This window comes from Thunnus maccoyii, chromosome 4 (assembly GCF_910596095.1).
Source record: "Thunnus maccoyii chromosome 4, fThuMac1.1, whole genome shotgun sequence".
In the NCBI taxonomy this organism is placed as follows: domain Eukaryota; kingdom Metazoa; phylum Chordata; class Actinopteri; order Scombriformes; family Scombridae; genus Thunnus; species Thunnus maccoyii.
Genome location: NC_056536.1, coordinates 21519906 through 21538237, shown reverse-complemented (window position 1 = coordinate 21538237; position 18332 = coordinate 21519906). Strand labels below are relative to the sequence as shown.

The 18332-nt window shown below is 38.5% G+C and overlaps 1 protein-coding gene and 2 long non-coding RNA genes across 11 annotated transcripts in view; 2 read left to right on the top strand and 1 right to left on the bottom strand.

Moving 5' to 3' along the window:
* Nucleotides 1-2053, top strand: part of LOC121895353 — an 89686-nt gene extending 87633 nt beyond the window's left edge. The window contains exon 4 of the long non-coding RNA XR_006095754.1: nt 1771-2053. This is a non-coding gene — a long non-coding RNA (uncharacterized LOC121895353). The remainder of the gene's footprint in view (nt 1-1770) is intronic.
* LOC121895350 (membrane-associated guanylate kinase, WW and PDZ domain-containing protein 1-like) overlaps nt 1-18332 on the bottom strand; it is a 96740-nt gene that overhangs the window by 64841 nt on the left and 13567 nt on the right. The gene's annotated exons all lie outside the window — the stretch shown is intronic.
* LOC121895356 lies at nt 6258-9080 on the top strand. Its single transcript, XR_006095757.1, has 3 exons — nt 6258-6660; nt 7033-7090; nt 7201-9080. It is a non-coding gene; the product is annotated as an uncharacterized LOC121895356 (long non-coding RNA).

Below are 18332 nucleotides of genomic sequence, written 5' to 3'. Positions count from 1 at the left end.
GTATTGTATACAATCAGATACAGCGTATTGTTGCTGTGATTGTGCTGGACATTCTCATACACTTTGTCCTCTAATCCACAGCTGTCTGTCTCAGCTAAATATAGTCTGAACTCATGTTTTGTTTTCCAGTTCTACAAAAATGGGCTGACGTTATTGGATTAAACATTTTGTTACAGGTCAAGATTTGATTTGAGTCTGTATGTTCTGACTCCCTGTTTTTACCTGTGGTTATAATGGAAAAAAATTAGTAGAAATATAATGACAGTGTCTCTGATTTTTTTATTCAAACACATTTACCCTGGTAAAATTTTTTTTTTTTTTTTTTTTACCATAAAAACAAATTATAGCTGAAATGATCAGTGGATTCTGCCACAATTTTGAATGTAGTACATTTTTCAAAATGTCAAAAAGCACCTGTTCCAGCCTCTAAAAGTTGAATATTTTGGTTTTATCCATTTTTATTATAAAAAACCGATTAGCTTTTGTGTTTAGACTGTTGGTGGCACAAAATAAGCATTTTAAATATGTCATCTTAGTCTCTGAGAAACTGTAATAGCTGTTTTTTTAAAATATAATTTTCAAGATTTTATAAACCAAAACAGCGATTGCTTTCGAGAAAAAAATCAGCAGACTAATCGATGATTCAAATAATAGTTACTTGGAGCTGAAAAAAAAATGCTATGTTGTTCTGTCAGTGGAAATAACTAACAATCAGAATGTTTTCTAGACGGTAAGATGGATCATTTGAGAGCTTGGAGAGGATACTCTTGATCCTTGTAACAATGAAATCATCCCATCAGGGAGAATCTGAGACACCATAGACATTAGCGTGTTGAGAGATGTTTCCTGGGAGCTGAGATGTTCGTGGAGCTGGCTGGTAAAAGACTGTGTGTGACAGAGATCGGTGCTTTTCAGCCCTGGGATTGGACAGAAGAGAGATGTGAGGACGCAAGGCCCCTGTCCTCTTACAGATAGACGGAGAGTGTGAGAGAGAGAGAGAGAGAGAGAGATGGGTTTAACCCAAATAAGAGTGGATTATACCCATCCTCCATGCCTCCAGTCAGCATTACATAACCTTAAATCTAGTTATGCATCCCTGTCTCATTTTGGGACTGAAGGGAGGGAGGAGTGTATGTTCTCAAACATCTAAGGAGATTGTGATTGACACTTTCACATATATTTCTGTGTACATGAAAACACAGAAAATGCATCCATGTGCTTTGAAGATATGACTTTAATTTGAGATGTTTGCTGGGTTGTTCAGAGGATTACAATATCTCATGCATACAGTATATAATAGGTGACATTTGAAGAGAATTGAGCGAAAACTCTACATTATAAAACACTCTGGCCAGATAGCAAGCGAACACAAACATATGGTAGTAGCTGCCTAACACATCAGCAGAAGACTGTGCCAAGCAGCTGCAGCCTATAGTACCACATAACAGCTGTCATCACTATAAGCCATTGCTACTACCTGTCAATCATGCATGTGGAAATAAACATGCCAGGTGGTAAAAGAGTGCTAGATGGTTTGGGTGTTTTTGATTATTTCGATGTACAAGAAGGCAAATTAAATCAACATTTTATAGAGACCAAACATTAATTTGAGGAAACGTCCATATCAGTGTGTGTGTGTGTGTGCGTGCATGCGTGCGTGCGCATGTGTGTGAGTGTGTGTGTGTGTGAGTGTGTGTGAAGCTCTATTGAGCTGCTGATTGGGATTCATCTCCTGTCCTCCAGCTCAACACTGCCCTCTGTGTCTCCCAGCCTCACCACTGAAAGTCTGCTTCACGCAGAGCCGTTACCACAGCAACCCAGAGCCAACCGGCGAATGAGAGGAGCCATGTGTGGTTATTATGGGCTGCTGCCCCCCAGTGGTGGATCAGTTACACTTGCAGGTCTGAAAAACAGACCTACAAATGACTGCAAGTGACTTCAACTATGTGATTCTTAATCATTTGAGGTTGCAGATGGAGTCATTAAAGATTCAGAATAACCGGAAATATCAGCTGCTCTCATATCATCCAGCAGAAACAGTTACAAGATAGGGTCACAATTTTTCAAGTCTGTTTTAAAACAATACTCCGCTGCCAAAATGAACATTGAAAGAGATTTTTCTTGCTGCAATCATTCCTTATTTTCATACAAAAGTTCATTTTCTAATGCAATTTCAATGTAAGTGATGGGCTACAAAATCCACAGTTATCTTTTAGTGCAAAATGTATTTAAAAGTCTATCTGAGGCTAACATGAGTTAGTCAAATCAAATGGATATTTCCCAAAGTTACTGTCTTTTTAGTACAGAATTACCTCTTTGTGTTGCCCTGGACAGTGTTTCTCTGTTGAGCTGGAATTTGGTATAAAAAACAGTAACTTTGAAAGATACAAACTAGATTTGATTAATTTGGACAGCAGAAGCTTCATATTAGCCTGCAATAAACAAAATTAAACGAAATATATTTTTGCATGGAAGGAGGATTGTGGATTTTGTCCTGCATCACTTGCATTGAAAGTGCATTTGGGAGGGATCTTTTAATGTCCAGTATGGACAAGAGGAATGATTACAGCAAGCAAAATCTGTTTCAATGTTCATTTGGGCTCCTGAATACTGTTTTAAAACAGACTTGAAAAATTGTGAACTTATCCTTTAAGTGAAAAGTATGAAGGATTTTTTTTCTCCCACGATTAAACCACTAAGGTGCTGCACCTAAATGTAACCTACAGACTGTGTGGCAATAACTTGGATAACACACACAAACAGTTTGGGACTAAACTATAACAAATAATTCTGATAGATGAGGTAAAATATCAACACAACTGTTTCTTCTCAAGAAACAGACCACACATGCAAAATCCTTAAATTATAGCCGTTCTCTGGGAGAATGCTACTCACTTAATCCTCTACAATTGGTGAATGACTAATTACTGTAAGCAAAATACATATTATAAGATTAAATGGGCATTGTAACACTGAGAATGAAAACATTCAAACTTTTGTTTTACTGCTATTTACACTAAAACAGATTCAAAACTAACACAAACATCACCAAAGACCCAGCCTCTGCTTGTGCAAGAGAGGAAAAAAACCTCATGAACAACCACAAAGATGCCTGCCAAGAGTCTGTATGCGAGTGTCTAGTCGGGACACCGGGAGCTGACACATGTTGAGAAGAGCGACAGTCTTGTGTGTCAGACTTGTCTTTGTGTGTTTCTCTCTCCCCTGCACAGTGCCGCTGGCAAAGATGAGGTGTTAAATGACAGGCAGGTTGCCCTTACTTTGGGTAGAGGAGAACAGACAATCCTGCAGTAATTGAAAGACAGACACACACACACACACACACACACACACACACACACACACACACACACACACACACACACACACACACACACACACACACACACACACACAGGTCCACCTAATGAAACACCACCTGTAGTGATGACAGAGAGGATTATAGTGCAAGACAAGACGCCCTCCCAAGCTCGACCCCATCTAAGTGTTTGGATAGAAAACAGCCAGATGGTGCAATGTCCATCGCTCTTCAGAATTTATGCAACTAGCATAACATACTTTAAAGGAATAATTTGACATTTTGGGAAATGCACTTATTCACTTTCTTGCAGGGAGTCAGATGAGAAGATCGATACCACTCTCATGTCTGTATGGTAAATATGAAGCTACTGCCAGCAGCACAAACACTGGAAACACAGGAGAGCAGCTAGCTTGGCTCTGTCCAAAGGCAACAAAATCCACCATATATCACCTCTAAAGCTCATGATTAAACACATTGCATTTTGTTTAATTTGTGCAAAAAAAACAGCAAACTGTGGTTTTAAAATATAAATTGTGGCACATAACCCCATGTAAAACCACAAATTGTCATGTTTACACTGTTTTTATACCTATTGAGCAAACAAAACAAAATGTGTCCCTTAGTGAGCTTTAGAGGTGCTGGCAGGCAGATTTTGTTACCTTTGGACCGAGCCATGCTAACTTTATGCTAAGCTAACTGGCTCCAGCTTCATATTAAAACTGACAGATATGCGAGTGGTATCAATCCTCTTATCCAACTCTCAGCAAGAGAGCAAATAAGCCTATTTCCCAAAACATCAAACTATTTCTTTAATGCTATCACTTAAGTAACTTAAGAGTACATCCAGATGTGCTCAATATTACAAACAAAGTTTGTACAGAACTAAAAAAGATCTCAAATGCAGTGGTTAGTTGGGGATTTCACAAGCCTGTCTGTTATCACATTTTGATTAAGATGGCTCCACTCTGTCTGCATCCTTCTATCTGGTGTGCGGCTTTGGCACAATGGGCGCAAGATAAACTTAACACAATTACAGACACAAAATCACACTGACTGTCCTTTACAACTTTATTTCTATGAGGCCCTCTTCTAAATCTTCAAACTGGTCTCTTTGTCATAGTCTAATACACTTCAGAGGCCATCTCAGGCTGATAGCACAGAACTCCAACTGAGCACAAAGAGACGGCATTTCCTCCAGAGGACAAATAATATTGTATTTCCTCTGGCCGATTCCAAATAATGGCCACAGAGTAGGAACTGGAAATGCTGGTTCTTAAACAGTAAATTCCATTGTTTCAGCAGCTTCCTGTGGGTCTCAGGACATCCCGTCAGTCAACACTGGACTCTCCAGTTACAGATGAGGGCATTTAACTCTACATTATCCAGCAGGAGAGAGGAGGGGCTGTCTGAGAGAGGTGAACATTTGGAGGGATGCAATAGACAAAACTAATCAAATGCTCCTGCTCTCAGTGATGGGCTTCACTCAGCTCTCTTGGTGTGATAACGTAGCTGCAATCTTCAGCTATTACACAGCCATTATCCTGATTGAGAGAGTTTGTGACAGCTAACACAGAAGACACAATATTAAACAAGCAGCTCACTTGTTTTGTTCTCATGTCAATTAAACTTATACACACTCTCTCTCCTTTTCTCACATATATACACATACATACAGCAGCCACAGATATAAAAGCAGTGACTTTAGCTTCTTCTGGCGATCACACACATACAGCCGCCGTCTTATTGCGGCCTTCCCTGAGCCCTGCAATCAGCATGGCGAGGGTGGAGAGGAAAAAACAACAATCACAGAGAGGTCCGCCGTAATGCTCTGGACTGGTCTTCTGCTTTCAGCGTCTATAATTACACCCATAACCAGCCACACCCAGAGCGGCTTTCATGTGTTCCCAATCCAAAGCAGTGGGCCAGGGGCACCATGGAGAAACTAGTCAGGAGTCCCGAATCAGGAGGCCTTCATATTCAGAAAAACTGTTTTTTACTGCTTTATTTCTTCAATAAGTTTTTAAAAACTTAGAACTAACAAGACTAATCAGTATGAGTCCAGTTTAAATTTGACATAAAGTCGGTGTATCAGTTCATCAAAGGAAGCGATTTAGAATATTTTAGCCCACATACTAAAAAATGTATGTACTTTATATTACTGTTGACCATATCCCAAAGCTTATCAAAGCTTTGTAGGTTTGTGAATGCTTTTATCTGGTTTCCAGGCAACCAATGGTATCAATTAATTCACTATGATAGGACAATTACCTTACATAGATTACAGAGAGCAATTTAACACCAGTTGGAAATCTTGTTTTTGCTGTATTTCCAGTGGTAATGTACAGGTGTACTCCAGGGTGTGTCAGTACACCCTGACATCACTGTTGAGTGTGGTTACAAGTGCAACAGGCGCTCCAAAACAAGCATCTCTATCACCTGCTGCTGTGTGATTATCAGCTGTTTTACTTTACTCATATATGGAAACACATGAGAAATTAACTAGGCTGGCACATTGACGTGCTTGTGGGAAGAGCAATTACCTGCTAACAGCAATATTTGCAAAAGTTACCAAATTCACTATATTCGGCTCACATGCATGTTTACTGTTGCCTTCTGGTGTTCATTTTTGGACAACAAAGCTCATGAATGCAGTGCTGTTGTATGTGCGACGGAATAAGAGGAATTAAACATAACATTAAGACTGAAATCATCCTGAAGGAGTTATAGATTATTTACTTAATTAGTAAGAAAAACATGAAAATCACAAAATCAAATTCTGCAAGCCACATAAAAGAGTAAACATGAATGTTGCTTGTACCAAAACCCAAAGATATTCAATTTGCAATGATATTAAACAGAGAAAAGCAGCAAATCCCCACAAATCAATTAATCAACTAATCATTTCAGCTCGAGATTGTATTATTATTTTGTAGACATGTTCTACATTGTGATTTTTTAAAAGAGAACAACACATGACAGATTTCAAACGTCGCTTTACAACAAACCATCTGGTTCTGACTACTGGACAGGATGGTATGGATGTTTTGTGTCAGGAGGCAGGCGGGCCAGTTCTGACCCATTTCTCCAGTACTGTGCTGCTGAGTCAGAGTCAGTAGTGCATGATGGGAGAACTGGTATGAAGGAAGAGTCACAGACAAAGACACACAGGCGCACACACACCGAGGCGAGCAGAGGCGGTATGTTCCGCTCCAGTGCGCTGCATCTGTTCAGTGCTAAATATAACCAGAGGAACCCAGGCCTACCGCTCCCTCTGCTCGTGCTACTGGCTGAGTGGGCCAAAGGATGGAGGAGGAAAAAAAGGAGCCAGGAAGGAGGCAGAGGTTGGTATCATTGTAAGGACTAGAATTAAGAGTAAGGGAGAGAGGGAGAGAGTTGAGAGGAGGGTCAGTTTTGAATGATAAGTGAACCATATCAGATTGCTACACACATTGCTTATAAATTCTGCCTGCGCAGTAAAAAATACTTTAACACAGACTAAACATGGACAGCAATTCCTGTCAAATACTGGAACACCAAACACAACATACTCCAGATGGCAGGATCTCTATTCTTATCCCCTGGGTTCATTTTTAAAGTCAAGGAAAAACCCTTCTTTGTGCCATGTTTCTAAAATATGCACACAAAGCAGCTACTTTAATGTGTCCATTGTATCTTTTTTCCTCCCGTGGGCTACACGTGTAAAAACACTGAAGCTTCCAGCAGGCTGAATCCTCCCTGTCGCTGATAGAAAGCATCAAGCATCAAGCATCGGTATGTGAGCATGCCATCAGTTCTAACTGGCTGCCTCTGTTAAATGTCATTGCCTGCCTTGCCGTCACACACAAAGGGCCCCTCTGTCATTAAAGTCCCCTCTTTCACAGGAGCCAATGACCACGGGCAATGAGACGGAGATGAGATACACGTCCCCCATCCTTCCTCCCTCCCTCTCTCCCTCCCTCGGCTGCAGCGGCAGACTGAAACACACCACAGGGACGAGTGTGTCATCACTGGCCGGCTAATATGATGAAACTCAACGCATCACAATAAAACACAAGACAAGAAATTACCACACTAGGCTTGAATTATAGTTTATATACATTTGGATGAAGGAGTGGAAAGGCAGAAGTCTTTCCACCGGGTGTAATAACCACTAATTTGTACCTTGAGGGTTGTAATTGAAGGGGATTCTTGCGCAGTTGATGTGGCACACCAGCTCTGTTTTAGCAAACAAATCAGTGAGGTTGACTTGAAGGAGACACATCTAGTGACCTATATAAACCTAATATTAATTAACATATATGGAACACCCACTTTTACAAAAATAGCCATTCTAACTGAGGGGCTATCCATCAGATGTACGGGGCTGTGTGTAGGGAGATAGCTGACAGACAGGAGGCCCCACAGGGAGATTCATTAAATTAATCTGTCATGTGAATTTCCTCAGTTAGTTACCCAATGGATGCTGCTACCAGAATTTTGTGCTGAGAGGAAGCACTATTTCAGAAATGCCAGCTGGGCATGTTTGTCAGAGGATTTAGCTAATATGCAAAAAAAAAAAAAAAAAAAAATGTTCCTAGCCAGAAAGTGAGGCAACCTTGCGAAGAGTTACAGTTTTGAAAGTGGAGTTTAAGGAAACAGCTTTCAAACAGAAGGAAGAAATACGAGAATGATTCACTTGCAGCGCGGCACACGTCTCAGTCTCTATCAAAACTGTCTGAGAGCAAAGATAACACGCAGCAGACTGACAGCTGGGGATGAACAGCTGAGATAAGATTAAAGAGAGGCCTTGGATCTCGGCAGCGAGCCTTGTTGTTATGATGCTGCAAACCTTCATAGGTACATATCAGGCCTGCCTCTTCAAACCTAATCATCAACAACAACAACAACAACATGTACTGTAGCAGCACACTGCATACAAAAGTTCTGTTTCCTTTTCTAAAAAAAAGAAGACAGAGAGAGAGTTAATCTGTTGAGAAATGTAAAGCACACTGTAAAAGTCAACCAGTCAATCAAACAGTAAACCAGCATGTGACTGGCAAAAACTGACGTTGTTATGATGCGAACGACATCTTCCTAAACTCAGGGTGCTGCTTCTGGCTTTTGGTGATGCAACGTGATTGATTCGTCGGGTAAATCCACCAAGTATCCCCCATGGGTGACGATATAACAGATGGTCTAGTGAACAGAATAGTCTGTCCCTTTCTGTGATGCTGTGTGGAAACAGAAAACATGCAAAAAAATGGACGGACTTCAACCTAAAAAGATAATGATGTATCTGTAATCCAATCAGAGGCACAATGGCAAAGATGAAATACAAAAAGATTATGGCTTTTTCTCTGTTCACCGTGCCATCAAAAAGACATTTCGATCACTTCATCATGCTCAGTGAAGAGACAAAACTAGAGCTTTCATTAAACCGCTGACACGGCCCATCTCAGCCTCAAACGGTCCAACTGCTGTGTTGCAAGTGAACATGTGTGAGGTTAGACTCCGGTCACACACTGTGCATCCTTCATAAACCACTCACTGTTAAACCATCAAACAACTGACCTTCAAACTGTAAGAAATCACAGATTTTCCTTCACAGCTGGATAGCATCAATCACAGAGATGATTACGAGAAATTTGAGATAGAAGCATGAAAGGAGATAACCAACAGGTGGAGGAGAGAGAGAACGAGGGGAAGAAGTGGGTGCGAGGCCTTTTAAAGAAAAGGAGAGATGGAGAGTGCAGTCGGTGCCGATGACAAGCAGTGATGATTCAACGGCTGTGAGCTTATATATAGTTTATTATGTATAGTTTATTTTCACTATGATAAGAATCATTTAAAGTAGAACTGAAATGATAAATTCATCAATCGGATGAAAATTTATCTGCAACAATTAGGATAATTGATTAATGGTTCGTGTCATTATTAAAGCAAAAATTCAAAGGTTCCGGCCTGGAAATATTTGCTGGGTTTTTTTTTAGAGTTGAAACTAACAATTATCTTCATTATTGATTAATCTGTTGATTATTTTCTTTTGTAATGTGGAAAACAAAATGGAGAAATATGTTGATCACTGTTTCCCAAAGCCCAAGGTGACGTCCCCAAACGTCTTCCTTTGTCCCGACCAACAGTCTACAACCCAGAGATATTTAGTTTACTATCATAGAAGAATAAAGAAAGCAGAAAATATTCACACTTGAGAAGCAATTAATTTTCTGTCGATCGACTAATCATTTAGTTGACTAATTGCTGCAGCTCTAGTTTAGTCTTTTGCGATAGTAAATTGAAAATCTTTTGGTTTTGGACTGTTGGTTTGAAAAAAAACAAGCTATTTGAAGACATCAGCTTGGGCTCTGAGAAATTGTGACACACATTTTTTACTATTTTCTGTCATTTTATAGACCAAACACATTAATCAAAAAATTATAGGCAAATTGATAATGAAAATAATCGCTAGTTGCAGTCCTAATTTAAACTTAAAAGAGAGCAAAACAGAAAGAAAGAGTGAGAGAGCGACACAGGAACATCTAAAATATTTTGATCAAAGCCTCTAAGCTTCCCATCGTTATCTCCCTACCTCCAGCTTTAACAGTTTGCCTGCACCGAATATGAAGCGCTCAGACAAAATCTTATAAAATGGGATCCTGTGGCATAAACTGTCCCTTTGAAACATAGAGAAAAAAGACTGTGAATGCTTGATGTTGACTGTTTGATGCGTGCAAAGAATTTTTTGACAGTTTTAAAAATAAATACTATAAAATAAACACTTCTCTGGGTCAGAAATGATTACATAATCACAGTTAACATTAATATGTTGAGATCACTGAAATGAGATCAAGCACTGCTTCCCGCTCGTTCAAATTCTGGCTCTGCAGTGTTTAATTGTGGCTGCTGTGAGTGCTTTAACGAGGCAATGATTCATTGTGTTTGATGTGACATAATATATCAAGTCCTCGTCCTTTTGAGCTCGCTTTTAATGAGAGCTCATTGTCATACAAAATGGACATCTATATATCACGTTTCAGCACACTGTATAACACACAATTATGAAGAACATAATACAGTTGGTTGACTGTATTTTCTATTCCTTTCTATTTTCTAAATGACCCTCATCTGGTTTTTAAAATTGAGCCATTTTCACATTTTGGATTTCTTCTTTTGAAGCTCCTTCTCTGGCCTCCGTGGTGTCATTACTGCATTCAAGGCCATTGTCACATAAATGGTAAAACCAGATTAGTAATTCCTTCCTTCCCACATCCTTCATACTAATGACAAGAAATCCACCAGAGCTGGAGAGGCGATGACAATAGGACTGGACAATTTCCAATGCTTACCCAGGCATATTCAAGCCGGTGATGAGTTCAAGGTCTGAGAGAAGGAAGGATGCGTATTAATTGTAGCCAAATATAGTAAAGACCTTGTGCCTTTTAGAAAGCTCTTCCTGGTGAAACCATGCAGGACAATGAAACAGAAAGATACATGACTGGAAAATACTGAAAATCTTTGTTCACCAAGTAAAATATATGATATATGATATGATACGATACGATACGATACGATACGATACGATACGATATATGATCCGAAGTAGGGCTGGATGATATATTGAATTAATTAGATTTATTGTTTTTGCACGATGTGTAAAACTAAATTGTGAAAGTCATGCACAATAAGTTTACTTCTAGTCAAAAAACAGCATAGACGATAACTGGCTACATTAGTCGTTTTGAGACACGACAGTCCTGTAAACTGTGACATGATTAGTTACACTACCTGCACACCTGCTGCAGTTTACGGGACTGTTGTGACTCCAGGTGGCGAGATGTCTCTGGCTATCTCATGGTGAATTTAACTGTTCCATTTTTAAGAAGGACAGACTGAAAACGACTCTGCACAATGATATGCACTCTCAGTTTGTGTTAGTTGACGAGGTATCATCTCTAATTACAAGTGTGTTTGTATATTATAGATATTAATGCCAAACAAGACAGTTAAAGTAAAATGTTGCAGTATTGACTGTAACAATGAGCTCAAGTCTGTCTCGATGATTTATAGTAAACTACTCTTTCACAGTTCCTCAGATTATCCCACTTCTGTTTCAGTCTGAGAGTGAATTTCATTTTAAGAAGCTCAGAGTTCATTTTTTGTGCTACCTGTAACCTGAGAAGGAGCTTTCAGTACTGAGATAACAGCTGCAGCAGGATCAGTGCTTCTGCTGAAAGTTATACCATCATACCATCTTCATTTCTGCCTACCATTATCCTCTAATATTGTTACATTAAAAACAATCGCCAAAAGGTAAAAACTTGACTTTCTGCCACTTCAATGTGTGTGTAGAAAACACACACACACACATTACGGTGGCATATGCACAAACACAGACTTACATACCTACTTATAAATGATCCTTTTAGTATATATTATTATAAAATAAATCTCCATCATCCAACATATTAAAGACTGAGAGACTGTTACACCACTCACTGTGTAATTATAAACTCTTACATCTTTCATCTTCCTACAGTATTTAAAACTTAATGATACACTTCTAACTAGCGATGGCGATCTCTGTCAGACAGAGAGAAACTGCACTTCACACAGATCCAGGACTGAGTTGCACCAGCTGTTTGTGAATCTATTACTAAGTTTGTCTGTTAGTCTTTCTTCAGTTCTTAGTCACTACAAAATCGTTTCCAACAAGTGATTTACCAAATCAAGTTTCATCACAAGTACTAGAGATGTCTTCTCTAGTAATGTGTAAACAGTTGCTAAGAAACATCTGTACTGACAAAAAAAATGTTTTGTAGCATCACAAGCTATAAAATATCTTATGAAAACAACCTTTTAGGGGCAGAATGATATACTGAAATTTATGATAAACTAATCCTTTGTAAATGGAAATATCACTTTTTTAAAATGTATATATTCATACATGGTGAAACACAAGTTCAGAGTTTCTTCATACAGTTCAGAGTTAGCGTGAAATATCCATTTAACCTAACTGATGCTAAATGGTCATTTAGGCTAACGTTATTGACATAACTTAATGTAATTAGAGGTGATTTGTGTTTTTTGGGGGAAATGTGATTTAAAATCTTCCAAGTTCACATTATTATTAAGTGTCCTTTCAGATTTTTTAACCATATTATTAGCAAGCTAATGTTAGCAGTGTCAGTTGGTTCAGTTAGCTACACAACAGTTACACCTGGTAGTTAGTACATGTAAATATTTACGAACAATTAATGTCTATCGTGTGGTGGAGTCCCATTTAAATGTAATGAACCTTAAAAAACCATTACAACATACACTGCAACTAGGCAAAGTTTGAATTTAAGAACAGCTGGTAAAACCGTCTCCAAGCTCTGGCTTGCAGTCTTGACACATTTATTACACTTAACAAAAACTTACAATGTTGAATTTTAAACATGTCATTCCTTCAAGTGAGTCTTTATAATGTTTGCTGACCAGCAGCTAATGTGGCCACAAATAAAATGCAGTGTAGCAGTAACACAAGTAGAAAAGAGTCATAAAGTCAGCAAACTGACTCAGTTGTGTCAGTTAAGTTTGCTAACATTAGCCAACATGAGGTACACAGATCACAGTCATACCAGACCAAGTAAGGATGCAACCCTGAGTGCTTTCAGTTGAGCAAGTATTTTATTTATTTTTATTGTAGTGTTTTATTGCTTATTAATTTGGTTTTCATTTATAAGAAGGAGAATGTGTTATTTCTTCTCTCAAAAGTACATACCTCACTTTGATGCTGTGAGCACCACAAATTTAATCACCTCACTTGTGTTGGAGTGGAGGCAGAAATCTCAGAGAGCAATAACTCAAAACCACAGCAAATAAAACCATATCTATCTGCTTGGCCAGATACCACTTGAGGTAAGTGAGAAAATGTCTCGTTTGAACTCTGGATAGTGTTACTAACATTCAGTTGCAAACGGGAACTATGTCTCTTAGTATGTTAGTTCAAGGATGCTCCAAGCTTCTGACATTCAGTGTTGGCTGCCAAGAACCATTACACCCGTGTGCTATGGCATCACAAATCAAAGACAAACACTGTTTCCTTGAACACACCAATGCGGAGTGTTTTCAGAACAGTCCCTGGTTGCAAATGCATCCTCAGGTTCTGATAACTCTGGAAGGACTAAATGTTCACTGTGATGAATTACCTACAGTATAAGTGTTTCAACTCTGCTGGAGATCAATCTTTACAAGTGTGCACAATTTGTCGTTAATAGACTACAACATGCCAAACTAAGAAAGTATCATTAATTTCACCTTTGTTTAATGTGTTAGACTCCTTCCATTCCACCCTAAAAAAAAAATGGCTGCCCAAATTACAGTCCTGCCCTCTATTTTACCCTCCATGACCTGCTCAGCAGAAAGTTTTTCTCCTCTCAGTGCAGCCAACTCTCCAGCTACCACACCTCACCCTTCAGCACAGCCAGATGGTGCCAACTTCTGACAAACAGCTGCAGCCCAAGGTCACCCCCTCCCTCGGACAGACAGAAGCAAACAGTTCCAGGCCGTAACAGAACAAATCTACACCATGTTTGAGTTGGAGGATACCATGTGTATCTGTTTTGAGGAACAGCAAAAGCAGATATTTAGCTTTTATCATCTGGCCTGTTGAGGGTTTTAAAAATACGCCTCTGTCTCTGCTCTTCATTTTGAAAACAGTTATCTGAAGACATTTCAGTCACATCATGGCATTTCCAGTGACGGTTAACTGATTAAACAGACTCAGCTACCATATATAACCTCACTGAAGCTCTATATTGAGAACAGAGAAAAACATAAAAGAATAAAACACTGTTTTCCCTCTGAGAGCTCCTTGAGATTTGAGTCAGTTTCAGGTCAGGTTTATAAAGGCAGCATAACACAAGATATGATGCAGAGCGAGTTACACAAGTTAAGTGTTTACAGTAAGCTTAGCTGACATCAAGAGCTCAAGAAAAAAGTTCCCATCATTATCTCACTTTGTCAAGAGAGTCTAAATTTACTCTGGAAATACAGTGATTCAGAACCACAACTGGAAGAGAAACAGCAACTGATTTGATTGGTGGAGGCATATGTCAGATTGTGGTGAATCTGTATGTGAAAGCAGGCCAGAGGACTGAAGGAAAATATTGTTTTTTAGGAAGGCTCATGTGATATGTTTACCCACTGGTCGTTAAGAGAGAGAGAGAGAGAGAGAGAGTTTTGTGCAGCAGGACAGAGAAATGAAGAATCCTATATGTCTGCTGGAGGAACTGTGGAGGCTTTCAATTACTTAAAGAAGACAAGGGTTGAAATGATTGGTCGAATTATTGAAGGTAAGTCAATCATCAGCAATTTTAAATAATTCGACAAGAAAAAAATGCAAATATTAAAAGGGTTATGCACCAATTTCAAAGTTCAGTTTACTTGCCCCCATGTGTACTAATCAGCCTGTTAAAACCTGTTAAACTGTCCAAAGGGTTTTTTTTTATTGAATATCAAAAAGTAACAAAACAAACAGGGCTTTACTGTGGTTATTATTTTTTTCATTAACCCAGCTGCACACAAACCACAAACATATAAAACTCAACTAAAAGGCCAACCAAGAAAGTTGTATATGAAAATGAGATAATAACACCACATTAAATGGAGGGTTACAAGCAGAATCATTTTAATTTTGTTAACTAAATAAATTAATAAAAATAATAATAATAGACAGGAAGATCAAGCACTCAGAGACAACAGTAGATGGTTTCTCAAAGACAGGGGCACCACACTTTTTAGAACTTATTCAATGTCTGTGATCCTGTGAGAACAAGAGAGAGAAAAAACATTTTTTCACATCATCAATCTTAATTTCTTAACAAAAAGTCTATATTACAAACTTGATATGTGGGGTTTGAAAGAAGTGGGCATTTGGGAGGCAAGGGAGGATCTAAGAGAGACACTGTTGACTTGCATTATGGGAAATGAAGGATCCACCCTTTTTGGAGCTTCATCCAAAAAAAAGAGAATAAATTGTTTATGATCATTCTGAAGTACCCGTTCAACTGTTTCCAGCTTCTCAGATGAGGGGATTTGCTGCTTTTCTTTGTTTTATATCATCGTAAATTTAATATATTTGGGTTTTGGACTATTGATCAGACAAAACAAGAAGCTTAAAGGGCGTCACCTTAGCATAATAGGAAATTATCAAGGGCATTTCCACTGTTTTATGACATTTAATAGGGTTTTTAGGTAAAAAAAAAAAAAAAGAAAGAATGATTAATAGTTAAATAAAGTTTTAATGTTACCTATTAACCTCAAAATGACACTGTCAAAGTTCACCATTTTCAAACTTAACCTAATAATAATTAATTAAATACTTTAATAAAGTATTATTTTATAATTTCTTTTGAGGATAATGATGTTTCAGGTTGCAAAGCAAATGTCTCACAAAGCAGGCCTACTGAATTATCTGGTAACATGTAAAAAATCAAATAAATCAAATCTGGAACATTGATTATAATAAAAAAAGAGCTCATTGCATTATCCGGGTGACTCCGACATACTGATGTGTGGGACAGAAATTCCTTTACAATGTAAAACAAAACCAAGATATTTCAACATTTTCCTGTTAGGGGAGCAATTTGACTGACTGATAGCCTGCGTACTGATAGCCACATTTTCAAAACAGAAACCTTTTTTCTGTTACATTTTGTAAATAACCGACACTGTCAGCGTGGCGGGATGGGGATTGATCAGCCTGTTGTGCCACTCAACAGAGAAATGTGTTATGGGTATTATGCAGATGAGTTCCAGCTGCACACACAGCTGTTTACATGCAACACATCAATCAAACAGTGCAAAGCTGCTGAACACATGGACTCTAGAGTGGTGTTGATTTTCTTTATTAAAACTTTCTTTGTCGTTCCGAAATAGTAATCTTTTCTGACATTACTTTTTTTGTTGTTGTTTTAATTCATGCACCTTTAAGAAACTGCAACAGAACTGAATGAATATACTTAACATTAGTTATCATCTTCATTGTTGTAGCCTACTTCTTCGCAGCTACTGTGACTAATTCAAACCACAACAACCGGAACAGTCTTCAAGCTTCTTGACAGTAATGAGAATCTCAGATGGGGGAAGCCAGTTTCTGCAAAGCTGCTTTGATTTAGATAAGACGTCCTTCCACCTGCCATCTCAGATATATGATGGGAGTGGAGGAGATAATATGGATGTTAGGAGACGCTGTGATATACACAATGTTTCAACCTCGGCAGTATAGAAGTCTCTTGTCCACCTATTTTTGTTTGTTTGTTTGTAAATTATTTAGGTTATTTTACACTTTTATTTGACAGGGAACGTAGAGAGATGACAGGAAAGAGATGTAGCTTACAGAGAACGTCAACTATGAGCTGCCCACCAGTTGAAGTCTGGCCAGGGACTCTTGTTGCATCTCTATCTCCTTCATTTGTTGATGTTTCTCCACTTTCTGTAATAAAGGCTTAAAAAGCTCCCAAAAAATACACAAAAAAAGGCACGAACCAAACACGCTGCTGTTTATGGTCAGCACCGTAACCCCGAGGCCAGCGGTGTACTCATCTTCTCCACCTGTTTGAAGTTGTCAGTCCTCTGGTGTGACTTAACTTTTTCACCTTTTCCAGGGTAAAAACTCTGTGAAAAAGTTCATGGGAAAATTAGTTGGGTTCCTCTAAACCTCAAAGATCAAAGCCTGCTCTGCTTCCTGACCCTCGTTGCAGTGTGTATGGTAAATTTTAGGTGTAATATGAAGCAGTTGGACCTTTCTGTTGAGCTATTGTTCATCGTGTGAACAGAAACACCTGAATGATGTTGATTAAACATTTGGTTTTTATACTCACAATCTGTCAGTGACGTGATGAAAGCCCTCCTCAGTCCATTGGATCCACCATCATCATAGTACACGATTCTACCACTAGAGGGTTCTATGCATGAGACTACATGTTAATTGTCAACAGCTTCACCTGATAAATGTCTGGAGTACAGTAACCATCCCCATATGTTTTGTAAAAATAAATGTGTGTTTTGCTTCTCTCTTGCCAGCTGATGCTATAGTGAGCCAACAGACCTACAGACATTTAATAAAGGCTTTGACATTTGCAGTGCTACACACCGACAGTATGAGGGCGTCCAGCTTTTCCAGGGAACTTCCTCTGCACTGAATGTTTGTATTATTACACACCGTTTCCAACAAAGGCTACATTTGTAATGCTTTACTCAACATGTCATGACTAATATCTGTCTAAATGTATAAGCTATTTTCCACAAAACATTTTAATTACAACTAAGTTTCAGCAAAAACACTGTTTTACAATTGAGCTTTTAGAGCATAATGAAAATCAAAGCCGTGAAGAAAACACTGTATGAAATGTTATGCTACCACAGTCAAACAAAATCATATTTCATGCCTTGATTAGCTGATATTGCATGAAGGGATAAACAGACCTATTTAAGTCATAACAGCTTTACTGTCCACCTGCAAATATCACTACTTCATCCAAGACTGTAGGCTGCATGCTAAACCAGACACAAGTCTGTACTTTGTTTACTTGAACAGATATGACAGCTCAGTTCTCTGAAGATATTCCAGTGAAAGTATTCCACATGAAAACATTTCAGATAAACATTTCCTCTTCCTCTACCTCCTCCTCACTATTCTGTTGTTTCAATAAAGTAAGTGTGATTCATGAGGACCACAACATCAGAAGCACTACTAGCTAGCTATAATAGAAAAAAACAAAGGGAATGTCAAGTTAACCTCTTAGGACAAGGGTTTCGTGATGTTTATTGTTAGATATAGAAATAGACAGAAATAATACCTTCAGAAAGTTTAAGTCACTGAATCTAAAAGTATGTTTATCATGTCTGTGTTCAGATTTGATCCTCAGAAGAAATTTTGACTTGCAGCAATCGGACTCGAAGGGTTTTAAAGTACCTTATTTGCCTCCATGAGCCGTATGCCACCACTGACCGTGTTGATAAGAAGCCAAATCAGCCACCAAACTACAGTACC